Source organism: Triplophysa rosa, unplaced genomic scaffold (genome assembly GCF_024868665.1).
Source record: "Triplophysa rosa unplaced genomic scaffold, Trosa_1v2 scaffold47_ERROPOS3222836, whole genome shotgun sequence".
Taxonomy (NCBI): domain Eukaryota; kingdom Metazoa; phylum Chordata; class Actinopteri; order Cypriniformes; family Nemacheilidae; genus Triplophysa; species Triplophysa rosa.
In genome coordinates this window covers 113,900-141,492 of record NW_026634485.1, presented here as the reverse complement: position 1 = coordinate 141,492, position 27,593 = coordinate 113,900, and the positions used below count along the sequence as shown (strand labels likewise).

At 38.4% G+C, this 27,593-nt stretch overlaps 1 protein-coding gene across 3 annotated transcripts in view; it reads left to right on the top strand.

Annotated features, from left to right (window-relative positions):
- Positions 1-2,123: 2,123 nt before the first annotated feature.
- Positions 2,124-27,593, top strand: part of slc1a2b (solute carrier family 1 member 2b) — a 51,610-nt gene continuing 26,140 nt past the window's right edge. The window contains exon 1 of one of the 3 annotated variants that reach the window (XM_057328446.1): positions 2,124-2,378. The gene's annotated coding sequence lies outside the window, so the exon portion shown is untranslated. The remainder of the gene's footprint in view (positions 2,379-27,593) is intronic. The other 2 variants (XM_057328445.1, XM_057328448.1) reach the window with 2 other exon arrangements.

The window sequence follows — 27,593 nt, the reverse complement described above, 5'->3', positions numbered from 1 at the left end:
AATTGCAGCGAGTTTATTAAGGGTAAACCACAAACATAATCCAAGAAAAGCATCAAGTCCAAAACACAGGTAATCAGTCCAAACAGAGCAAACATATCCAAATGGCAATCCAAACATGTAATCCAATGAACAGGCAAAATTAGAAACAAGACAAGGAACTATGAAAACAAAACTAGAGAATTTTAGTTGTATCGCATACGGAACTTAACAATGAATGACCAAGTGACAATGAATTAACCAAGTATAAATAGACACAGTTAAAAAGACACAGGTGAATGGTATTGGATAATGAGTGCTGAATGGGATTATGGGAGGTGTAGTCCAGAGTGGTATACAGTGTCCAAGAGGGAGTGCCCTCTGGTGGAGCATGTTGGCACTCTACATGGCGGGCGTGACAGGTAGTCTCTTTATTTTGTTAACTCATGGATTTTTTCATCTTAGTGTTGTTCAACTTTTAAGATTCAATGTCTGCCTTGTATTTAGCCAAAACTATTGGCAAAATGGGCGCTGATGCAGAGGCTTTATCTTAAATGTAACCTACAGTATTAACTGGAGAACTTGCCTGATTTTTGGGACATGTATAACTAGATTTTGTTTTTCTTCTCCCTCTGGTCTGAATAAAAATATTTGAAATTGCTATTCTTTTGCACTGTACACCTGTACTGCTTGTATTTCAATGTAGCTGATAGACTTGCACACTTACCATGATTTGATCATTGAGGGTAGTGTAGTCCTTAAAAAGGTCTAAAATGCAATGAAATAAACTATGACCATATCATGTAATATCATCAGATAGGTTTGCCTTAAACGAATCAACATATTTTTGTTAAAAAACTTTTTGGAAAATATCAATGGTATTTTCTACTTCTGGACGAAAAACCTGTTAAACTCCGTACATTATAGACAAAACACAATATTGATTTATGGTTTTAGATCTATGTTTCCCCACCATTGTGTAACACTAAATGCAAATTGGTAACATTTTGCTTATTTTGTGAGTAACATGTGAATTGATTTCGCTCTACAATGACATGCGCTACTGTTAAGTAATGTTAAAAATATTTCCTGTAGCTTAGTGGTAAGAGCATGGTGTTAACAACGGAAAGGTCGTGGGTTCGATCCCAGGGGATTGCAGAAACTTAAAAATAAATGTGTAGGATAATGCAATGTAAGTAGCTTTGGATAAAAGCTTCTGCCAAATGCGTAAATGAAAAAAGAGCATTAGTATCATCACTTGATGTTTGGATTGTTTCTAGTTCAAATGATAAATCTGTAATCATATATTATTAGGTTACATTGTATACATTTTTTTCCAACCAATGGAAATATCACCAGAAGGATGGGTTACATTAGTAAATTAACATAAACAAATATATTAAAATGCTGTACGTTGTTGTCTACTGTTTCTCAAGAACAAAAGAGAGACACCCTTATGTGATCAAGTCAGATGCTCCACCTCAAAGATCGCCACACATCAGATAACAATGACTGTCATATGTCTGACACTTGACCAATGTGTAGTACTGACACATATTTATGAGATATGTTACAACCACCACCTTGATTCCAAGAAACACCACATTGACAAAACAAAGGACACGCCACGTGCAATCACCACAGAAAAGAACATAGGGTCGACATTAAAGAATTTGACATATATTTTTACAGCATGATTAAATGCTACACATACATTTTTTTGAAATTATAAATGGAAATGTTTTAACATTTTAAATTGAACTGGAATTGTTCCACGTGTAATCGTAGCATTTTTGAGAAATCCTAAGTGGATTGCACAATTCTGTGCATGTAATATCATGCTTCTTTCTCCACAGTGTAACTGTGTTTTGTTGTATGTATAAGGGCAAAATATTTGATATTATGTATTTGTATTGCACCATATTCATCAGGGTGTTTGTTTATTAAACTGCATCTTAACATGCAAATGGATGTTAAACTGGTATCGGAGGGCATTAAGGAGTAAAATTCAAACAGAGCGGGGTGTCTGTAAAACTATATGGGTTGTACATTTATGGTTCTTCTAAAGCATTGAGCCAGGTGGAAATACTGTAAGTGGTAAGATAGCAGGGGGACTCTGGGGGGACTGGGGGTTGTGAGGCGGAGCAAAAGCAACGTAAACACAGCCTGTGTGCTCTCAATAAGGTAGTCTTTCTCCAGTGTGATTGTAGATGTGCTCAGAGCAGCGGATTATCCAAACTGAAGACTGGATGCACATCTATTCTCCTGCATGCTCCTAACGCATCGCATCGCATCGCATCTCATCATCTCACCAAAGCGCATGAAAGAAACGGAGCAAAGAGTAAAGAAAAGAGCAGCATTGTGAATCTTCCAGGTGGACAGTAAAGGTGAGAGCTGCATAGGTTCGTTTTGCATTTCTGTTTTCACAGCTATAGCTCTATAATAACATGTTTTCCATTCTCAGAAATGATCTGTGAATTAAGATTTACTGATGTGATCTTTCAGATGTGCTGTAAATAACTGGTTCATGATGCATGTCTTCTTTCTTTCTTTATCACAGTAGTAATGTGTCTGGATTACGTGTCTGGATTTTTGTTGATGAAAAAACAAAAACAGTTTAACTCAGTACTTGTTGAAGCCTTTGTTTATATTTTGATCTGTTGTAATTACTTAAACTTGAATTTATTCACGTTACCAGATACACAAGGTGTGCCTATTTTTTTTGTCTGCGTAATTCTTATGCTTTAAGCTGATTGTGAAAGATGAGCACAAGAAAGCGACAAGAAGTGGCATGACCGTTTCTCTCTCTCTCTCTCTCTCTCTCTCTCTCTAGGATTGTATAATTTGTTTCGTTTTTTAGATCAGAATGAACCTGAAAGAAATGTATGAAAAGAAAGACACACTGAGGACAGAGTTGGGAACTAATCCAAACATTGTGAAAAAAAGAAATGGGGACAACATGTATTCTTTACAAATTGTATTTTATCCTATTGGGATTGGTTTCAAAGAGTGATATTCATATCATTTGGCCTTTTGAATGGTAAAATAAACGTTTTTCAATCCTGCAACACTCCTTTTGACTAGGAGACTGCTATGAGAAAAAAGAAAGTGGGAGTAATGTAAATGAGCTTATTTTATTCTGTAAGCGTTAAACAATGTTCAGTGCAAGCCATCACGATGTAAGCCGAGTAATGACTCCAAAGATTGAAATTATATTTTATTCAAACCTGTAAAATTCACTAGGTGCTGAAGCATTCGGAGTGAGATGAAAAAGAAACTAGCAGTGAGCCCCTCCCCTCTTGTTTAATATCACCGCTTAAGGTCAAAGGTTAGCTGGGATGAGCAGGTGTGGTGGGGGTGAAGTGAAGCCTGGGGATTGGTTGTCCTAGGTCAGGATCAATGTAAAGTGTCACCAGGGAAACATAGAATGGTGTGAATTCATCCACACAGAGTTCATTTAACCAGCTGTAAAGATGAATTAGAGTTGATTTGTTTTAAATGTGGGGGATATATTCAGGTTCTTATATTGCCTATTAAATCAATCAAGATCAAGGCCATTACGTATGAGCGATTGAAGGAGAATTGAATGGAGGTAGAGAAGCTTTTGTTTTGAATACTGTGGGCATTGAAAGCTGCTCACATGCATTCTGAACACATATCCTGGGATGAACATTCCTCTGCCTACAGGCAACCGAAGAGCAAGAATTAAGACTGAATGTGAAAAGCAAGACGCTGAAGAAGTGTGAACAAATAGAGAGAAAGAGAGTCTTTAAACAGTGTTAGAAAAACACGTGAAAACCATCAAATGTATATGTGTGCTTTTCAGGCTTGAATAATCCTCCTGGGAACATGCATGTGCTGCCAAAACGTCATCCAACTCCTTTCTCTTTGCCCTCTTCATCACTTCTTTCTGCGTCTTTCACCTCCCCCATCCCATCTTGTTCATGGTCTGTGTGGGCTGTAAATGAATTTGGTTGTTAGAATTGGTAGAGATGGTGTCTTGCTGTTTTGTCAGATATATCGTTATGTGAGGTGTCAAAACCGTTCCATCATTCTGAGCAGGTGCACCAGGACAGAGTCTCATGACTGGATTCCCTGTCCAATATCCTCATACATATTTAGACAAAATTCAGTCCGTTTTTGTAAACCTAAATTTATAAATGAACATGGACACATTTGGAGTCATGTAATTTAAACAATGACATATTTTGAAAGTGACCATGAAAAGGGGATCCACTGTAGTGTTTTGTGTATTCGGCTTTTCTAAATCCAAACGTGGTATGCATTCAATGTAGCCATTAATATAGCAGCTTGTTTGACTCATTAATCTTCTATTGATGAGAAGGACAGGCAATTGTGAATATCGGAATCAATCTTGTTAAAATGTTGCTTTGGAGAAAAGCAGTGGGGTGTTGTGTTGCATTGCATCACAAACACACAGAATTGACTGAGATTTCGCCGTTACAGTACTATATTTCATTTGGTGATCAGCCGAAACGAACAAATCATTTAAAACGAACATCATTTAACACAAACACAAAGGCAAGGACCCATCTCTGTTCTTCTGAGGCGAACAATTGACCTGTTTTAGTCTTCAAGTTTAGTTTTCAAGGGAGCATCCTCTACTCAACGCTTGTTGGCAGGGTCTCAAGTGCCGCTCCCAAACCCTCAGATTCATGAGCCATCTCTTCCCATACCCTCCGTTTCTCCTCAAGTCATTAATGGACCTTTAAGGTGCACTGCCGGATATTGCGGGGCATTAATTTCACTCTTGAGTATGTAAATAAGGAAAAGTGTGGGAGCGGATAGTTGTTACTCACTTCGCCCGAGAAAGCTTTATCACCCTCGCTCGCTCTTAACAGACATGCATGAGAATCTCAGCAGCACGCACAATGCCGTCTCTCACAATGGCACCCTATGAGCATCTCCATTGGCTTCCGGAGGGCCTCAATCTCTCTCTCTCTCTCCCCCTTCTCAAAATGGCCCGGCCATAGCCGCTAGAGGAACACAGAGGCGCGTTGTGTTTACCCCCGGCCGCGGCCAGCGGAACACAAAACAATTCCGTTCACTGCCTGTTTGTGAGCCCTGCTTTTGAAAGGCGGAGAAAAAAGATAGATGAGAAAACAATGAAAAGCCCCTCCTGAACGTTGCACTAACAGTTTCCCAGCTCAGGGAGCCTGTGAACGAGCAGAGCCTTTAAACGGCTCCATTATTTCACAGCACTTGGCATAGCGCAAGAACTGCTTGTGTTTCAATGGCCAACTCCACACAGAACCCTTTTGTGGGAAATTTGGCTAAGCGCATATGCAGTTTACTTCATTAACATTGTCATTCATGTACTCATTTTTGGATTTTTTTTTCTGTAGTACATCCGTCTTTATTTCTGGCAGCACAACACACTGACAAATTAAGTAATTTGTTTTTAAGAAATGTTTGAAATACATACTTCCTAGTTAACGTGCAAAGAATAGTGATGTGGTTTAGTGTCATTCTCAAACCCTCATGGTCAAGTGCTTCCAGTTTAACTCGCTTTGCAGGATTAGTTATGTGTGCGTGTGCGGGCACATTCAAACGAATGAGAGAACACCTATTACTGAACCTCCATTAGTCACAGAAACGCCAATGACCACAAACAAAATGTTGTTTTTTACCCAAGACCGTAATGTGCCTTTTTCTTTCTGTTATTTTAATCAAAATCATTGTTTTTGGATTCTCGAGTATTTGATAACAGATACAGCAGAATATAGTTTACATATAAAATCCTTGCAGAAGCTGTAAGAAGTGAGCCATTGTTTCTCGTTCACTAGTGAATTCACACTTCAATTCTATTCTTTCTGAATTTACCTAATCGTTGTCCCTAATAATCTCTAGCTTTCTAAAAACAACCCCACTGGCTGGTGTGTATGTGTGGATTTGTTAATTTCCAGTCATTCTCTAATGATCCTCTTCTGAACACTTCTCTCTGGCTGTCTGTGTGTGAAAGTGATGTATGGTGTGGTGGGGGTTGGGTGGGGGATTTAATGAGCTCCTCCGGGGTTCAAGCTGAGATGATCAAATGCTGCTCTGCTCTTCATTGCAGACACATAACAGATGTGCCACCTATAATGATAGCACTGGACAGAGCGCTTGATTTATGAGATGAGAGGATGCCATCACAGGCATACATCCTACTCTAATATCCCATCAATACTGGAGTATGGAGCAGACTATTTGACATAATCTGTGATTGTTACTTGTACCAGTTACTGTATATGTGACACTAATATCACAAATAGTTGATTAAGATGTGCTCGAAAGAGAAACAAACTCACCAGTTAGTGTAAGTGCAGAAATGAAAATGACCATTTTATGCAATAAATAACTTGCCCATAAAGTGTACAAATGTTCTAAGAATGACGTGATTAACAGTGCTGGAGAGTTGGAGAGGCAGAGAACACACACTTCACGTTTTTATACAGGCTTGATCATCGATCTATTCTTTTTAAATCCATTTTAGGGGGGCAGGGCCGGCCCAAGCCTTTACGGGGCCCTAAGCAGAATTTTATTTGGGGGTCCCCCTGTGCCCCAATACAGTCAACTATTATCAATGTTTGATTATTTGCACGCACACTTTAAACCTAACACACCCAATTCTATTAGTTGTAGATGTGTTTGGGATGTAGGAATGCCATAAAAACAAGAACACATAAACCTTGCATTACGTGTATTGTGATTGTCAAAACATTTGATAATTTCATTACTGCCAATTTTAGGTGAACTGTCCCCTTTAAATTTTGAGCACAGACAATACAATGGTTGTGGAATTTATTGTTTAATGCATTTAAATATTTGCAAAGATTTCATTTTAAAATTCTTTTTTATTTTATTTTAACCACAACCTATAAACCCCCTTTTAAAGCCACACAGCCCTTTAGGATGATTTAATCTTTTTTTATTTAGTGTATTTAGTGTAATTTTGACACACAACACAGAAAAAATAGTGGATACAGCCCTACCTGAGAAAATGAATATGTGTTATCAATATATCGCAAAAAACCTGTAATTTCAAGTGCTCTTGGGGGCCCCCTAGTGGCGGCTAGGCCCTAAGCAACCACTTAGTATAGCAGGAGTCTTCAACTAAAATTGCTTGAGGTCCAGTAAACAAACCCTCCTTGCCAGTCGAGGTACGGACAATTAAATACCTAAAATCATGAATTGATGGTTTTTGGCAGACCAAAGAAATAAACATGTCTTTTCATATCTATACAAAGGCATAACAATGTCTGACAACAATATAATGAAGGAAAATGTGCAAAATGCCATAATCTCTACACCTGCATTGAACATACATTCATTTCAACATTATCAACTTTAAAAGAAAACTAAAGTGTTGTTTTCTGCTGAACTGAGATGATGTTGCTATTTGTTCAAGTTGCGACTGATCATCATCTGATAACATTTCAGCTCTTCTTGTGGCTGTTGCAGCTGAAAGGGGGGTTAGTTTAATATTTTCTTTTAGTTCATGTCTTTATTTTCCTTCTAAAAGTGTTTCACACGCAGTCTCCATGCACTCTTTTATACTATTTTACCATCAGTAAAGGGCTTGTTATGTTTTCCTAAGATCCACTGTATTCTTAGCCGAACATTCGCTCGTTGTTGGGCGGTAAGTGAGTGAGGGAGGACCCGTGTAGATCGCTACTACTGGGCTTTGAGCTCATCTAAACTTACTGCTGCTTGTAAGTTTCTTCAAAGTGTCTCTGTCTAATTTCATAATGCCGTTTAAAGTTTCCACTTTTGACAACCGCGACAGACTCCGAGCAAATGAGACAAACCGGTCTCGTGCATCTCGATGCAGGAAGAATAAATGCAAATCTCTCGACCCATTCATCTCGGAAAACATGGTTTTCAGCGTCAACTTTTCTAACTTTTGAAAAGGACATTGTTTTTCAGTCACTGACAGTTACATCTGTCTACGCGCTGTGCAGCGAGTCTGTCCCGGCTCTCTTCTCTCGTCGAGACGTCGACGTCTGAACGTGGCAACAGTGCGCATATGTTAACTGTCCGTGGCGCCGTAGGACCCAAACTGCTACTGAGCGGACCTTGATGTGCCTGGTATAAATTTGATTGCATTATAAAATAATGTTAGGCGTTCATTTATTTATTATGTCAAAAGGCTTTGAGGTCCGGACGGATGCATCTCGCGGTCCGCATCCGGACCGGAGTCCGCTAGTTAGTGACCCCTGGCTTATAGGGAGGGCCGGCTTTGTTGGGGGGTTTGCAATATCACTCTTTTTTTAGATATCAGCTGAGTGCAATATAGAATGATGTGATGTAGCAGCTTATTTATTACAGTGTTAAAATTAAATTGCAATTGTGCAAAACTGTATGAAATAAATGTACTTATTTTTTTATATTTTTGTACGTAATGCAAAGGGAATTTTAAAATTTGCAATCTAATCTATTTAAAGCTGCAATCTGTAACTTTTGCCTGTCTGTTTGAAACATTAAGTTAAAGGGTTTATGTACAATGGAAAAAAAACTGGGGTAGAATTTACTTTAAAAAGTTAATAAACATTTTTCCCTTAGAAATATATATTATTATGTCAACATATTAAAAGCTTAACTTGATAAAATGTTAACTCTGTCATGTGCATAAAAATATAACTTTATTCTAAAACCTATTAACATTTGCCTGACCAGAAACTAGTTAAAAATAAAGTTGAATAACTGTACACTTTTCTGCAAACATAACTAAATGACAGCCATTTGTGGTTGGCGTTATTGTAGTGTTTAGTTTTCAACATTTAATTGGCACTTCAGTCAGTGCTTAGGAATACGACTTTACTGAAAGTTGCTTTTAGCTTCTTTATTAAAGTTTTCTACTCTTAGACAGGTCCTTATTTTTACTAATGAAAGTTATTATATACTCTTTAGTCAAACTATTCTTGAGAAGTTTTATACATATGGGCCCAGGTAGGGTAAAAGTAAGGGGTAATGTACATCCAGCCGTTGCAAAATACTAGCCATATAATTCAATTATTGTATACAAAATATATATTAAAAATCTTTCAGTAGCCATTTGTGGGTAAATGACGTGAAGCTCAGTTTTTTGTGTGCCTGTGGTTTAATTACATTTAAAAGGATTAAAATTTCTACATAAATTCCCAAATTACTTGCATACATTCTCTTTTCTAAGGACCAGGACCGAAATTCTGGTTTTAATTCATTTTTAGAGAAAATCTGGGGAATGATTGCAGAAATGTCAATGTGGTGTAACCGTAAAAACTTAATACCAAATAATTAATCTTGTTTAAAAAAGGTGAAATTCTGAATAAAACACCATATCAGCTAGCTTGACATAATCTTACATTAGCCCCTTTTAAAAGTAAATGGAACACCATTGTACTGAATATTATAATAATTGGGGAATCATGTGAGTCAAGTCACCATTCAAGGAGCAATTTAGTTAATATTATGCAAGAAGACGTGACAGGAAATACAATCACAGAAAAGAACCTCTGGTGACACAAACTGCTGTATGCAAAGGTAAGTATTTCTCTTTAAAATGTGAGATGATTTGACATTTTTAGCGGATGGTCAGGTTTTCTTTGGTATGCATATGTTAAATGGCATGACCCCGGAATACATTGATATTTCATCATTGTTATAAACATGAGTATAAACTTTAAACATTTAATTTGAAATATTCCCATCAAGGCCATACCTGTTTACAAAGGTGTCCATTTACGTATGTCAAGACATATGTGACCCTGGACAACAAAACCAGTCTTATGGGTCAATTTTTCAAAATTGAGATTTTTACATCACCTGAAAGCTGAATAATTAAGCTTTCTATTGATGTATGGGTTGTTAGGATAGGACAATATCAGTGAGATACGACAGTTTAAAACTCTGGAATCTGAGGGTGCAAAAAAATAAAAATATTGAGAAAATCGCCTTCGAAGTTGTTAATCGGAGGCACTGTAGCAGGCCATCCACTCACAAAAATAAAGTTTTGATATATTTATGGTAGGAAATTTGCTAAATATCTTCATGGAACACGATCTTTACTTAAAATCCTAATGATTTTTGGCATAAAAGAAAAATAGATAATTTTGACCCATACAATGTATTTTGTGCTTTTACTAAAAATGTTTCTGTGCTACTTAAGACTGGTTTTGTGATCCAGGGTCACGTATGTTAGATTTTAAATTGAAATGTCAAATAGTGTTATCGGTTACACCATTGGACTTGTATCAACAACCTTTCTGTTAAGGGCCATTTAGTCAAATATCCCTAATTAAAGATGTAATACAACATATAAACTAAACTACTATTTGGAACCATTGTCAAGTATTTTTAATGTTATATATTTCTACATCTGTAAAATACAATTCATTAAATTTTAGATATTTATAATTAACACGATACAAGACTGCATGCATGCACCGGATGCTCTCACGGATTGGAGATCAGCAGAAGTCAGGAAATCATGAAAATAAAGTTGTTTTTGTTTTTACAAATTACACTACAAGACGATGATTTCTTATTATCAGATGTTTATTCAGCATTGAAAAAAAAGAAACCACTCTAGCTGAACTTGTTGACAAAGACCTTTGGCTGTAGAAGCAACATGGTCAAGAGATTTAAATGGTTTGTGTCAAGTGGCGTAACCAGCATTTTTCATTAAAATATATTTATACACAGGAAAATTAACGTGGAATAAAAGAGAAATATCTTGTTTAGTAAATTAATATTTAGTATATAATATATTAATACTAATATAGTATATTCATATTATTGGGGCATATGCTGAAGAATGCCCCAATAATATGAATATACTATCAGAATCAGAATCAGAATCAGAAGAGCTTTATTGCCAAGTGTGCTTGCACACACAAGGAATTTTCTTTGGTGTTGGAAGCTTCTAGTACAGACATTCAACACAATGACAATACAATATAATACGATTTTATATTAGCATTGCAAAAAAGCAGTGCATGTAAGTTTAGAGATAACTCGAATAAAATATATTTTCGTGTGATATTTAAACATAAATTATTTATTTTTATGAGTATGTTTACTTTCCATCTAAGTTGATAAAATGTATAATATTTCTCATTGTTTGCCTGTTAGACCATTTGACATTTTCAGGTACCTTCAGTCTTAACTTTGGTACATATGTTATTTGCAATTACACAAAATCAACAAAAATACACCAAGTACATTTTAAAATATCTAATGCATGCTTTTAAAACAAGTTTTTAAAGGATTTTTACATTTTTTATCTTGCCAACTCATTTTTGTTACCGACCCTTGTAACAAATTCAAACCTGACATGAGAACAGAGACAGTGGAGTGATACATTCAACATAAGAAGTTTCTGTCAGGATGACTTGCAGTACCTGGATGAGCAGTGTGATATCAGTTTTAGTGGTAGACCTTGGACTGTTATTTCAACGTGATCTCATGAGAATTCGTGCTACAATTGCTACATTTTCTACAAAAAGTATATACACTTACGTTTGCACAAACACTAAAACGCAAAATACTTACGTATTTACAGTTTCTAAATGCACAATACTGACGTATTGACGACACATAAAATGTTAATTATTTACATATGAACAACTTTACAGACTTACAAATGAATCCTTATGCTTATTATAATCGAGGCATTAACATTAACATTTATTTTATTATATTGTATTGTATTGTATTTGTATTGTATCAATGGCATTATGTTTTAAATTGAATTTATTAAAGTTTACTCGCTTACTTATTATGAAATGATTTCGGTTCTGTGTGATTTCTGCTGCCAACTCGTTTAGAAGAATCAAGACTTTATACTCTTAAAATGAATAACATCTCTGCAATCGTTTAACCAATACTTATCATGAAATACTTGCTTTGTTTGCCATGGGACACAAAGGTGTTTTCTCCAACATGCTGTGAGTGACAGTCGAACCATCAAATACAACAAAAAACAGCAAAGTATTTACAAAAGGAATCAATCTTATTCGTCAGATGTAATCCATTCGACTGCAAAGAACAGAACCGAATCCAAGCCTTTATTTGGCAATCATCATCCCCATCCTGAGCAGCAGCTGTTAGCAGCAAACACGATCGTTACAAAATAAAAAAATTGCGCCATCATGAAGCTTAACGACAGGTTTTACGGCAGGAAAGTCGAACACTCATTGGCTCTCGCCTGCTTCGTCACAGATTGCGACAGGCGCGCTTTCACGGAGCGGGTCAGAATAATAGTCTGGGCCGCATTTCCCGAAACCTTTTTATCGCTATGCAGTGGTGTAAAGTAACGAATTACACATACTCAAATTACTGTAACTGAGTAGTTTTTTTCTGGAAATGTACTTTAAGTAGTTTAAAAACAATGTACTTTTACTTGAGTACATTTTTAGTGCTGTATCGGTACTTTTACTGCGCTATTTTTCCTCACATTGTCGTCGCTACTTTATATGTTTAATTTTCATGTGATTGGCTAAGGGGAATAATCAGTCCCGCCACGTGACCCCGTCCACTCAAATCGCGCATGGAAAACTTGCTTCACACAGATTTCAAGACATCTGCCGCCAATTTAGTTTAATCATGGAGGAGGACGAAGGCGTGCGGCAGGCAGGGCGCGTATCAAACGGCGGTTTTGCGCACTTGAAAGTCACTGCGGGAAAGGGACACAATACGGAGGCTCGTCCGAGATATAGAATTCAAATATTGAGTTCCTGTATCACTCCGTTCACCAAGTTTAATCCAAACGGCTTTATCATGAGATAAAATTGTCCATTTCTCTCCAAAGTCTCTACCTCAAGTGCTCTGCCCTTATAAGTGGGAACATATGCGATTGGCACGCATGCGAAGCAGTTTCGCAAACTGTGCATTACCAGTTTTAATGTTGTAAATAAAGTTCAATTTCTTGCACAGTTCGATCGATTCGCTTAAATAAGACGTTATTAATTTAAATTTACGAGACGCTTTTATCCAAAGCGACTTACATAGCATTATCCTTTGATTCCAAGTATGTGCACTCCCCTGGGTTCGAACCCACGACCTTGGCGTTGTTAACGCCATGCTCTTACCACTGAGCTACAGCTGCATTAATACATCGAAAGAAGCCGCAGTGATTACTTTTATGTTGCCACTATCTGTATTTTGAACTTTTAAAGACATGAACCTGTGGACATTTTATGAAAAACCATGGCCTACAACTCCAGGTAAAAATCATGTCACATACATCTTGGATGGTTTGAGGTTGAGTAATTGATCAGCCAGCTCCTCTACAGATAAGACTGTTACTGCTAATCCAATGCAATTTAGGTTACAAATGTTTTGCATTTTTTGCTTGCAGTATTTGGGGCTCTTATTTATTCATCTCTGCATTGTGGGGCCTACTACACATGATTGAACAGTGTTGGAAGTGCATAAATGGTTTTAACTGGAAAACTGAGTTCATGACAGACAGACAGACAGACAGACAGACAGACAGACAGACAGACAGACAGAACAACACATTGAATGGTTATTTTGTCCGAGTTGTATCCAGTTATATGCTTTATCAGTAAGCTAAAGATGTGTTTTGTTAAAAGTAGCTATTTTCTATATAAAGCTCCAAATTTGATTATTAATAATTCTTAATTCATTAAATAACACCGCCTAAAAAGTAACAAGTAACTAGTACTTGGAGTAGTTTTTATTTTTACTCAATTACTTTTTTAACACCAGTACTTTTACTTGTAATTGAGTACAATTTCAGCACTGTAACAGTACTTGTACTTAAGTTTCAAGTACTCTTTCCATCACTCTCGCTATGTCGTTCTTAAGTTATACCTTAAGCTGTACCTTATTGTTAATATGTGTTTCCCAAAACGTTCTTAGTTAAGTATACTTCGTTCTTATATATAAGAAGCGCTCTTAGCTATACCTTATCACTGTTAAGAGTTCACCCCGCTAGTGGCCGTTGTGAAAAAAATCTTCTTTACATTAGAGTTATACAAATAAAATTCGAAAATTAAATACACCAGTGTTTTCATGCAAATAACATAGTCACACTGATTGTTGTTAGCTTTTTATCTTAAGGTGCATCAGCTGGCAAACGAAAGAATTTAGAGTAGCCTATATTTAAAGAGAATGGGCCTCATTCATGAAACATTCGTAAATATATGAGTAAATTCCGAATAATTTGTGCGTAATACAGACCTTCCCGTAAAACTTTCCTCCGGATTCACAAATACTTCGTAAATGTCAGATTTTGTAGTAAAATGTGTGTATGTTAATGAATTCCAATCATTCGTGAACAGGGCGGCATGCACGCTCATTCACAATTAGCATAATCCCCGCCTATGAATTACTGCTACGCAAAATACGTATCTCGGAATGCTGGAATCCTCTGGACTTCATTCTCTGGTTTGGCTACATTATATTGCATAAATGCATTAGATACTAATAGGCTATATGTTTACCAAAAAAATAATCAATTAAACTGTGTCCACCAAAGCGTTTTAGCCAGCTAAAATAATAATACCTGGTGCTCTTCTGAAAACGACCAGCTGGTGGCGCCTGAGAACGCTTTGGAGGCACTGCGCGTTATTCTGGCGATGTGTTGGTTGCTGTGATTTAGAATATCCGCAACAGTTATCCTACTTGTTACTATTATTTTATTTGAATGAATATTGCTTAATATGGAAATGCAGTAACCATTAATATTAACTTCTCGACTGTTGTGTATGAAGTTGGTCAATGTAGTGTTTGTCCCGCCTCTTCTCTTTGAGGATTACCTCAGGGATCGGTTTTAGGACCCTTGCTATTCTCCATATACATGCTGCCCCTTGGAAACATTATTAGAAAACATGGAATTAGCTTCCACTGTTATGCAGATGATACTCAGCTATATATCTCATCAAGACCAGATGATTCCTTCCAACTATCCAAATTGGCAGAGTGCATCGACGATATAAAGCATTGGATGACTTGTAATTTCCTTCTTTTAAATTCTATTAAAACAGAAATATTACTTATCGGACCAAAAACACGTGAGCAGAATATTTCGGATTATAACCTGCAAATTGAAGGCTGCACTGTTACTCCAACAAATACAGTTAAAGACCTCGGCGTTATATTAGACAGCAACCTGTCATTTAAAAATCACATCTCAAATGTCACAAAAACAGCCTTCTTCCACCTTAGAAATGTTGCCAAATTGCGAAATATTTTATGTGTGGCTGACGCAGAGAAGCTTATTCATGCATTTGTGACCTCAAGACTTGACTACTGTTATGCACTACTTAGTGGTTGTCCTGCATCATCAATAAAAAAACTACAGTTAGTTCAGAATGCAGCTGCCAGAGTTGTAACCAGGTCCAGAAAATACGATCACATAACCCCAATGTTATCAACCCTTCACTGGTTACCCATTAAGTATCGTATTGACTTTAAAGTTCTTTTAATTACTAATAAAGCCTTAAACGGTTTAGCCCCTACCTACATAACAGAGCTTCTACCACACTACAACCCATCACGCTCTCTAAGATCTCAAAACTCCAGACTTTTGATAACACCTAGAATAACTAAATCCACCAAAGGGGGTAGAGCTTTCTCATACGAAACACCTAAACTCTGGAATAGCCTCCCCGATACTATTCGAGGGTCAGACACACTCTCCCAATTTAAATCTAAATTAAAGACACATCTTTTCAGCCAAGCATTCACTAATACATAGCTAATGAACAGCAGCTACGCTAATTATTCTCTTTCTGCCCTTGCCTCGGGATGCCCATCCCGAGGTAGGGAGAGATTCCGCCAGGCCCAGATGAACGTCATATGCCCATCCCCAACTAGAGATTCCGGCAGCTACATCGTAAAATCCCGTGCCATCCTCCTGCGAGAGCCTACGGACTGACTGACCATCCCAGCTCCATCCAAGGCAATTCCATCACCACCCAAGAAAAAGGCGACAATCTGACCGGCCCAGCTCAGACAATTCCATCCCCAACCGAGAGCAAAGACAGACTACTTGTCACATTAATGCTAAATTTACAATACTTGGTATTTAATGCTAAACTAACATCACATGACAGCAGTTTGAAGTTATAGCTGCACTCAGTGACTTTGATTGGAGGTTGCTGGGTGGGTGTTTGTAGGGAGTGGGGGGGCTTGTTGGTTGTGGTTCAGGGCGTTTCATTTGTTGGGACTGTGTGGGTCTGGTCTGGATGGTCTTGTTTTGTGGTCGATGTCGGACAACAGAGGAATAAAGTTAATTATGCCATTACTAATTTTCCCTGGTTGTTCCTCTGTTGTCTGTTGTTGATCGCGGAATGGGACCGGGTTGGACCTGCATGGTTTCGGCAGGTGGGGCTTCCTGGGTCGCGGCTCGTGGGCTCTCCCCGTTCTTTGTGGACGTTGCTCAGTGGCTTTGGTAGGGGTCACTGAGTGCAGCTATGACACGTCAGAGGAGATCTGGCCCTCCAGGCTGAGCCTGGTTTCTCCTGAGGTTTTTTTTTCTCCATTTATTCATCATTGGAGCTTGGGTTCCTCGCCACAGCAGTGCAGTGTTGGCTTGCTCACCGGGAGACTGCATTTATTTATTCATTTATTTATTAGATATTATTTATTATAATGATCTTGCTTGGTCTATAAACACACCATGCACTGTGCTGTGTTTTACCTTTCTGTGTTTTTCTTATTTGCTCCTGTAAAGTTGCTTTGGAACAATGCACATTGTGAAAAGCGCTATATAAATAAAATTGAATTGAATCTTCTCCACTGTGATTTGACGGCTGTGTAAAAAAGGACAGTGATGAGCAGTATGGAATGATACTGCGGACTATATTAAAAAGGAATTGCAAACTGCATTTGCAAATGCGTTTTCTATTTGTTCGTGTCAAAATTGTGACATAATTCAAATGCAATTGCAAACCGTTTGAGCAGCTCTGCGTTTTACCCAAAGTTAAAATGTAAAAAATGATTAAAGACAGGGCAAAAGAATGCTTAAAATATTATTATGATACATAGTGCATCAAAATGCAGTGTCATCAGTTTGTCTAAAATAATACAGAACGTTACGTGCGGTTTTAAGCACTATTTACACGTGGTATGGAGCAGGTGTACATTTCTTTCATACCAACTAACATTTTGAAAATACGAACATTTTCATGAATACGAAAATTTACGTCAAAACGAATTTACGAACGATTTACACAAAAAATCGAATGAGGCCCATTGATTGTGGTAGGAAGTTTAGTCAAACTGCAGCGAATATTTTTGCTAAATCAAAGACGGCGCCATCCGCGGAGCAATTTAATGTATCTGCATTTAATCCATGAAAACCTGGCTACAATTTATGCTGCAATTATAGAAAATAAAAGTTAACCTGCCATGGCAGCAAATTCAGCAGCTTTCGGGTCTTGTTGGTCTAACTTTGTCAAGACAAACTCAATGGAGCAACTGCTAAATTCAGGTCTTGGTGTTTTTTTCCTGCTATAGCTGTTGATTATACTGTATGTTCCGCGTTCTGCGCTTTTGTTGAGTAAATAAAGACACTAAGAGGCTGTGTCCACTGAGGCGTTTACGCCTGCGGCTGGCGTGTTTTTTAAATTGTTTCCTATGGAAATGCCGCGCTTTTAAAAAAAGCCAACAGCTGACGTTTTTTTTCCTCGCTCTGCACTGGTGCTATGCGTTTTTTTCACGCTCAGCGCCGGCGTTCGACCGAGCGCTCTGCGCCTGCAGCGGGCGTTTTCAGCCGAGCTCCTGCAGTTTTCAGCCGCGTAAATGCGCCTCGGTGGACACAGCCCCTTAAGCAACACATATTATGATAATATAAATTAGGGGTTCCCAAACACAGGTATAATTAAAGGTAGTTTATCTCATGGAACACCTTTTAAATAGAAAATAGGGAAAAACACACATTTACTCCCTTTTAGTACTTTTTATTTTTCTTGTCATGAATGAATAAGTTTAATTGCAATATCAAAATACCTTTTGTAGGGCTGCACAATAAAGGCATACTTGTTCATATTATTCCCCTTGATATTGTAAGTGTGATTAATATTGTTGATTATATTTTAGTGTTTTAATTAACGCGGCCATAATCGACATGCCTCCCGCTGTAAATGCAGCATTTGCGCATCCAGTCTCCAAGCACAATAAACGTGTCTAATTGTTAGTTGGTGGAATAAACATGTTTAATGCCCTGCAACAGCAAGTGGCTTTGAGTGACCCTCCTTATGACCCAAATTTTGAGAACCTTTGATTTAAATGAACATACTGCCAGTTATGTAGCGGGTTGATTCGTTTGGTCATGAGATTGCGGGTTCGCACACTCAATTCACACTCAGCGTGTTGACAAAATGTTTATATGCTCTCCTACTTGTAAGTCGCTTTGAAGCGTCTGCCAAATGAATGAATGTAATGTAAATGTAATTTCACAAATAAATATTATCCATGGTTGGATTTAGTTTGCATTTTTTTTATCCTAAGAGTCCTAATAAATGCAACTTCAACTATTTCTAAAGTGCTTATTTTATAAAGAACGCCGCTACCTCAAACCTGGTAACGTGGGTCTTAAGAAAGTGACCTCCTAAGGTGTAGTTCGGGAAACACGCCTAGAAAAGGTCTAACTGGAGTTAATGTGTACCTTTTGAGTCTTCGTAGCGTTGTGATTAACAACTTAAATTCTGCTCGTTTCCTCACACAAAACGGTTGTATTCCACTAGAGAGGACTGCGACTGCAACGCATCGTCATTTGGACTACTATTGGTATTTTTGAAAATGAATAAATTATTGTGATTGCACTTATCTTTGTCATGTTTTTCTTTATACTGTACATATTTTAAAGAAATAGTTATGGTAAATATCTTTTAATTGTATGTTGTTACTAAAATGGCCATTTTCCTGCATATTTCGGTCTATTACATTTTATATCTTGTTATAGGGCCTATTCGCTATTAAATTGGTAGGTTTAGGGTTTAGGTAAAGGGGTAGGTTAAGGGGTCTAAAAATATACATCGCTTATCCATACAAGTATTGAAACGCACTGATACAAATATCTTGATGAGATACTCTTGATGAAGCTTTGTAGATATTTTTAGTTTTTTAGCTAAAAATACGTAGCAGTTTTACGTTTTATACGTTGTAATACGTCCATATTTAACGTTTCAGCATCAATAAAAACTTACAAAAATTTACATTTTCTGCTTGTAAACTTAACGTACAAAAACCTACATATAAACAATGAGATCAGGCTGGTTATTCTAATGTGACTGTTCCTCACACAATAGGAGTTAGTCATTGTAACTCCTGTCGTATGGGTTTGTACTTCATTATTGTGCCGTTATTTACTAATACTTTATAATAACTTTAATCAATAAATCATTAACAAACATTATATAATGCTTAACAGATCATTAGTTACTATATATTCAAATAGCTAGAAATGTAAGATAATGTGTTTGTTAATATTTACTAATAAACTTATTAAACATTACCTAATGATACCTAATTAACATATCATTATTTAATGTAAAGTAAAATGCTTACAAGTGTCATTAAACTTTTAATTCATATACATCAATACACATCTTGAAAACCTACAAAAGATTTTAACCTGTTTAACAGGTTTTACAATGATTGAAAGCTTTTGTTATTGTACAACACTGTGGCTGGGGGGGCGTAAAAAACAGCCACTAGGTCCGAACTTCGTGCTTCCCATAGTGTAGGCCGACCACAGGATTTTGCCATCTTTATCACTAATCATGTGGATATGATAGAAATTCCTATGTTTTTGCACTAGTATAAGTACAATGAACATCAAAGGTGATATAAAACATACATTAGTGTGAGTTCGCGTAACTGAATGGTACACAATAAACACGCAAAACACGTCATATGTACACATACACAGTTTGGCCAATAAGAATAAAGTGTGTCGTCTGCAAGGAGTCGACTTTGAACAACTGCAGCGTCGAACCTAAGCGGGTGGTCTCGTTTTGCTGTCGCGGTACTTTTACAGCACATGTGATCGTACGGCAGCTGCAGCGGCGATCAAAGCCGGACAAATTTCCTAACCAGAATGCATTGCTCTTGTCAGGCGGCAACCAATTTTTGCTGCGCCGCATGAAGTCCAACAAGCCTATTGTCTTTTGACACGTCACATGATTGCATCGCTCACGTCATGTCAAATCATAATGTGTAAATTTGATCGGGTGATTCGTGTCATCATTGCGACATAACATACTTGGGGCAGTCGTGACCTAATGGTTAGAGAGTCGGACTTGTGACCAGAAGGTTGCCGGTTGGATTCTCAGGGCCGGCGGGTAACGACTGAGGTGCCCTTGAGCAAGGCACCTTACCCCTACTTGCTCCAGTGCTGCAGTGATAGCTGCCCACTGCTCCGGGTGTACGTGTGTTCACAACTTGCTGTACGTGTGTTCACTACTCACTGGATAGGTTAAATGCAGAGGTCACATTTCGGGTATGGGTCACCATAACTGAAAAATAGGTCACTTTCACTTACAGTGTGTGTTTGAAAGAAGGACGTAATCGTCCTCTGCTTTTTCTGAGGTGCATTTACCCCCAAAGCACCAAAAGAGTTCAAAGAAGTGAAAATAAGAAGTTACGAGAGCAACACTAGATTTGATACGCTTGGCAGATACGAGAAAGAGAATAAATCAAGCTGGAGTTGGTGAGGAATTAAGGGATCTTTCTGTGTGCGTGCGAGTGTATCCATTGAGCTGCAATGATCTGTGCACTCATTACAGATCTGAAATCCATGCAAATGCACAACACCCTTATCACCTGTTCATCATTAAAGTGTCCATGCACACAGATAGAGCACATGGGTCTGTCATTTGTTTGCATTTACCTCACACTGCCCCCAGAACTCTCATTGTCTGTACTTTTGAAGTTCTCGCTTATTCAGATATCAAATACTGATGTCATTTCCATCCCTTAAATATTTGCAGTATAATGTTGGTAATTTGACTAGCCATTCATTAAAAAGAAAATCTTACCTTTGATTTAATTACTTTGATACTTCAAAGAAGCTTCTGAACACATGAAACTTATTTAAGATGCAACCTGTATTACATTTACTGTAAAACGCAGTCAACATAATGTCCTGAATTCTTTACAGGATAAAGGACATTTGACTAAAGCCTCCAGCTTGGCACGGACCCTCTATTAGACGGCATTGTGTGCATTACTATGAATCAGCCTCTAAAGCACAAATACTTTATTGTCCTTTGTTGTTTTTACCTGGCGGGAGCATGTGTGCCCTTGTCTGTGTATCCTCCAGCAAACATCCGACCTCTGTCTAGACATTTCTTTATTGTTGCCCTGAGTCCTGGACAGAGCCTGTATATGTGCATGGCATATGTGGTTTATGAATTCACAAATTTGTTTAATTGCATGTGTATTACAACATAGACATGGTTTACAGGGACATGTCATGTCTCCTCATAGACTAAGGTGACCAGATTTTTTAAATGAAAACCGGGGACATTTCCTAGGTAAATGGTCAAAATGTATCTGAAATTTCTATTGTTATAATTAGCTTAATTAAAAAACTGAAACTAACCATTTTTGAATGTCTATTATTGTTGCACTTATAATTAAGTTTTTGTACTATTGCAATTAACTACAGTAGTATTATATTGTTTGCAGATTAAACTGACCATAACTGGTTTTAATAAAGTTTACCAAAACTCTATTGATAAATAAACAGTATTGCATGCATTAACACAAAATTCAATGACGTCTGGTCACCTTATCGAACAAAATAGTTCAGAAAACATACAAAACAGTGTTTATCTACTTATCTTTGGTTAGAGGGTTAAGAAACAGAAAGTTTAATTTGCTCAGTATAAAAACCATTATGCATATGGAAAGTCCCAGTAAGACCAAGCAAGATACATTCTTTATATGTATAAGTTACCCGAATTTGAATTTTTTTGTGTGTGTTTGTGGGGCACTGCGGTTACCTTAAAGGTCCAGTGTATGAAATTTAGTGGCATCTAGTGGTGAGGTTGTTAATTGCAACCAACGGCCCACTCGACCCACCCCCTCTCCTTTTCCAAGCACTGTGGTGGCTGACACAGGACAAAGATGTCGTCAGATTTTTGCTTCTTTGACGAAGGAGATAACGTATTTACAAAACGCACTCTGTAAAGCAGTTTGTCAGGTTAGGGCTACTGTAGAAACAAAATAGTAAATTCCATGTAAGGGGACCCGTGGTGTATGCAGTAGCGTTGTTAACCACCATGCAAACTACGCAAATGCATAGGGCCCCGCAAGCTTGGGGGCCCCCTAGTGGCTACAAGTGGTAAAATCATTTGACTCTTGATTTAGACACTCAGATATACGCAATGAAGCGCACATTTCAAAGCGGTGCTCAAAAACAAAAGAAAGCAAAAGAAAGTAATCTAATACTAATTTTACGAATATAGCGAAACAATGCTATGAAAAGAAGCATGAAAAGAAGAATCTTGCACCTTTTACTTTCTTATACTGTAGCTAAAAGCATTCTGTGTTATTCTGAATAAAACAAAGGACACTTTTTCATCCCAAAACCAAGAAGGTTTATTCTTATAACAAACTGTAGAGAATTGTGTGCTGTTATGTGGTTCAACGTAAAATAAATCCAGTTTATATTTGTATGTATATATGTCTCATTAATTCCCTGTACTCAATACTGCTGTGCAATTCAAACAAAAATGTTAGGCAATGTGTGGGGGGCCTCAGGTCTTGACTTTGCTTAGGTCCCCCAAAATGGTAAACATGCCCCCAAGTGAATGTAGATAGAAATAGCTCATTCTAAGATAATAAAAACATAAGGCTTAAATATGTAGGGTCTTTATACACCTCTGAAAACAATAGTCATGTATATTATATTGCATTTCTGTCAACAGATCATCCAAAAAATTCACAAAATTACACCCTTGACTTGGACTGGCCAGTTAGGAAATTAACATTCATATCTTAACCATAAAAAAGGCCTTTAAATGTTATACTTTATAATATTTTTACAATTTGTGAACAATAGTAAGCTTTACTTCTTCACTCAAAGAAAAAAAAACACAATTGGCTAAAATATGGATATAACAAATCATGGGTTTATAAATGAAAGCAAACATGGGGTGCCAAGAAACATTCACTTTCTTTATGAATGTCAAAAGGAGAGGAAGGCAGCCTCATTAAACTTGCACGGATACATTCACAGTACCATCACACTTTTCTTACCCTGTGAGTATTGCTTTCTTTCTATATTTTTATTATTTTTCACAACCGTTAACTGAAGAAACACAAACTGAAGGTGATATTTTGTCACTGCTGATATTATTGAGCATAGGCTGATATTAAGAACTCTGGTATTCTGGTGTAACCGTTCATTGGTATGTGAAGAGCTGAAGAGAAGATGAGTTCTCTCTTTGTCTTGTTTGTTTCAAGCAAGGTCATAAGGTTGTAATAGCTGTAATAGCAGAGAGAGAGAGAGAGAGAGAGAGAGAGAGAGAGAGAGAGAGAGAGAGAGAGAGAGAGAGAGAGAGAGAGAGAGAGAGAGAGAGAGAGAGAGAGAGAGAGAGAGAGAGAAGGAAAGTCGGAGAGAGAAACTTCACTCTGGGAAGGTAGCATAAAATTAGGATAATCACCATCAATTGTGCCACACAGTGGGCTGCCATAGCTGAAAGAATCATTCTTCCAAAAAGAGAGCGGATAGGGGAAGAGGAGAATGGGTCCTCGTCCCCCTCTGAGTCCATCCGCTGCTCTCCCACGGTAGGCATATTCATGACATCAGCGGGCTGAATGGGGCTGGCATTCTCCTGCATCCCTCTCCATGCCAGACTGAACCCAAAGCTTTGCTGAGGGGTGCTTGCAGGGAAAGGGGAGGGGGGGTGAAGACAAAAGCCGTCAGATGGGTAGACAAGTAGCCGTGGAACTTCACATGGTCCCTGCCAAGTATCATAGAAGGAAAGGAGTGAATTTTGCATTAACCTTCACTGGCCTCTTTTGGCATGAAACTGGCAGTTGACATCAAACACAGGCACACACAAACTGCATTCCACCTATAACAGTGCAGAGGGGATCTGCTGTTGTTTTTCCACATATCAGATTGTTCTGAACATCATCTTTTGATGACCATTATGATTACATGATTACTCCGGTTACTCAAAAAAATGACATCATACATTTAGAGGGAAAAGGTTTTTTAATCAGTGTTGTCTTTTAAGTCCACAGGAGGATGCAAGTGCTATATGCTCTGTATTAGGGGTGTAACGATATTCGAACCGAACGATCCGCGATACACCTCCCTCGATACGAACCGCGGAACTCCCATGGTGTACCACGAACCCCCGCCCCCATCCATCACATGCGTTAGCTGCGAGTGACGAGCACGCTTTTCCTGCCGCAGGTTTGAGCATATCACTTCGCAAGCTGAAGCAGCAGTGCAGAAATTGTTGATCACGCTCAGTAATGTGATGACAGTGCATTGTTAATGGCCAGAATGCACATAGATTGACATAAACAACAAATAACAAATTCAGTAACTAATTTTCCTTAAAAGCGTCTAATCTGTGTTTTAAACAGTCACGCGACTTTCCAAAAATACGCTGCTGTCAGGACTTTTTTCTCCAAACCACAAAAGCTGGTGATTTGATTTATAATAGGAGTCTGTCTTAAATTAAAGAATGAAATGATCCTAAAATCATATTGTTTGTCATTACCACAGATACACAGCATGTTTTATGCTTGTGCACTCCTCATCTCTCACCATAACCTTCAGTCAGAGAAACAAATCATATTAAAGTTAGACATCATGTTATGTTTATAATGCATGTGTCTGAGGGGAAATGATTGCGTCATGCTGTCAATCACTGAATGTCCTGCATTGCGTGATCCTTCAAAGGATGAGATGAAGCACAATGGCTTTTTCACAAACTACATGGACGAGAAACAGCACGTAAAATAAAATAAGTTTCTTGAAGATCTTTATTATTATTAATGTGTTTAAAAATGTGAAGGGAATCTGCATTATTGTACTACATTGGCCGCGCATCCAGTCACTTTACCTCTTAAATTATTTTCTTCTTTGACATTGATTAAGATAGTACACTTTTAACAAGTAATAAGAGCTGCATTTTTAGTGCGTGTCACATGACTTGGGAGTGATCGATCACACTTGGTGGTTAAGAATTGTTGGCAGGATGGCATCTCCACAACAAATTGAAATTGCAAACCCTCTGCAGACTGCATTTATAAATGTTTATTTTATTTAAATGCTTCTGACAAGTTTAAGTTTACATTAGTGTTATTTATTTCATTTTTGTTTACTGAGGCTTACTGCTCTGTATATAAAACTAAAGTAAATAAAGTTCAAGTAAACGAGTTAAATTGTTGTTGTTGTTATTAAGTTAAAACGATTCTAGTGTTCTGTAGCATTGCTTGTGCCATGGCATGAACCCTGCCCTCACATCGAACCGAACCGAACCATGGGTCCAAGACCGTTGTGTGAACCGAACTGTGGCATTGGTGTTTCTTTACACCCCACCCCTACTCAGTATAGTGTCTGTATTGTATGTGCAACATAGTTGAACTATGCATTGTCCACAGTGGGACACAATGAAAAATGAACATACATCACATTTTCATAAACATGATTTGCCTGACTACGAACATTGGAACAGGGTGAAAAGAGGGTTAAACATTTGGGAAATGCAAAAAAGCTATACAGTCTGTTTATGTTATAACTGTGACCATGTTGGGTCTTTGGGAAAATGGGTCGGTATGCTACTGAAATTCATAATAAAAATGTGCCTCTCGCCTATAAATGCCATCTTCACTCTTTTGCAAAATATGTGTATTATGAGTTTCCAGGCTACAGGATTTTAAAGGCAGAATGGGGAGATGCTAACTTTAGCCTGCTAGCACTGAAATCATCATCCAACTCTCCACGCCGTCCAAAAACCACACCTCCTCCAAAACAAATGAACGCGCACAAACCAGAAGCTTTTGGATCAATTCTAATAAAATCATGTCTCATTCACCAGTGAGAACACGTTACAGTACAAATTAAATAACGTTACTACAATAGCGAAAACAGCTAACGTAAACATCAGCTTTAAACCGGTATTAGATGCAGCATAGTTTTCGTTAGACGCTGGGTAACGATGTCGTTGAGCTAATTCATAAAGGTCCACAAACTAAACAACAATCATAACATGTCCAGAAGTTACCATGGAATCATCTTTGAAACCCTTGACTCCCGTTGTCAGGGGTTTCGGGGAAAGAACCCAAGTGCAGGCAGCGATGCAAAAGAACCCACAGAACTTTAATAATAAAACAAAACACACACAATGGGGAAAACTATAACAAAACAAGAATTCAAACAAAAACTTCCCATGAGGGGGCAAGATAAACACGGTCCAAGAATAATATAAATAATAAGTCCACAAACTTGACAGATCACAGCAAACAGAGACAAGGCGACATAGTAACATAGCAAAACGAACGAGCACAAGACAGCAGACACAAGGGCATTAAATAGGGGAACTAACAAAGGATAATTAACGAGGGACAGGTGTTGGGAATGAAACACTAATTCAAAGCTAAATGAGGAAACGAGAGGGGCGGGGCCAAAGATGAGACCAAAGATTATGTCAGAACCAACAATAACATGCCTCTGTCCACACAAAACATAAGGCTCTGTCATGACAGAAACCCCCCCTTAAGGAGCGACAACCTGGCGCTCCTCAAGGTGACAAACAAGACGAGACAGACTGAGACAGTGACAAGAACCAACAACACATGGTGAACAAGATCAAGGGCAGACAAAAACCATTACAGAAAGGTCAGGGTGGGATAATAAAAAAACAGGGAGGGGGTGGGGTCACACCAGAGTATGGGAGGGAGTCCAATGGGTTTGGGAATGGGGGGAACAGTTCTAGTCCTGGATGGGGGCGCTCGAGAGTGCGGCGTATGGCCAATAAGGGGAGTCCTTGGGGACAAGGGTGAGGGAGTTATGTGTCCCAGTGGGGGCCTGCTGAGAATTCGACTGCATCACCGACTGGAATACCAGCTGATAGACCGGCTGGACTGCCAGCTGAAGCACCGGCTGGAGTGCCGGCTGATAGACCGGCTGTAGCACCGGCTGGACTGCCTCCTGAATTGCCGGCTGGAGCGACGGCTGGACAAGACTGGGCTCCGTCTGCTGGGCCAGACCGGACACTGGACACTGGACTGGACGTCGGTCGGACCAGACTGGTCGCCGACTTCTGGGCAAGACTGGGCTTCGTCTGCTGGGCCGGACCGGATACTGGACTGGACTTCAGTCGGATCGGACGCCGACTGCTGGACCGGACTGGATGCCGGCTGCTGGACCGGACTGGAGAGCTCCGTGCCCCCCTCCGCTGCCTCTTCTTCTTTAACCGGACCACATGGCCAGACACCCGTAGCTGCTCCCAGCATGGAAAAGCAACAAAGATTATAATCATACCCATCAACACTCTCGTTTTGGCCAGGATTTTCCCTTTTTTTTACACCCATCTCCTCTGAAACCTCAAACACAATTGCGAACAGATCGAGCAGGAAACCCACGAAAAGCGGCCGTGAACCGACTGACATGGACCGGAATGCATTCG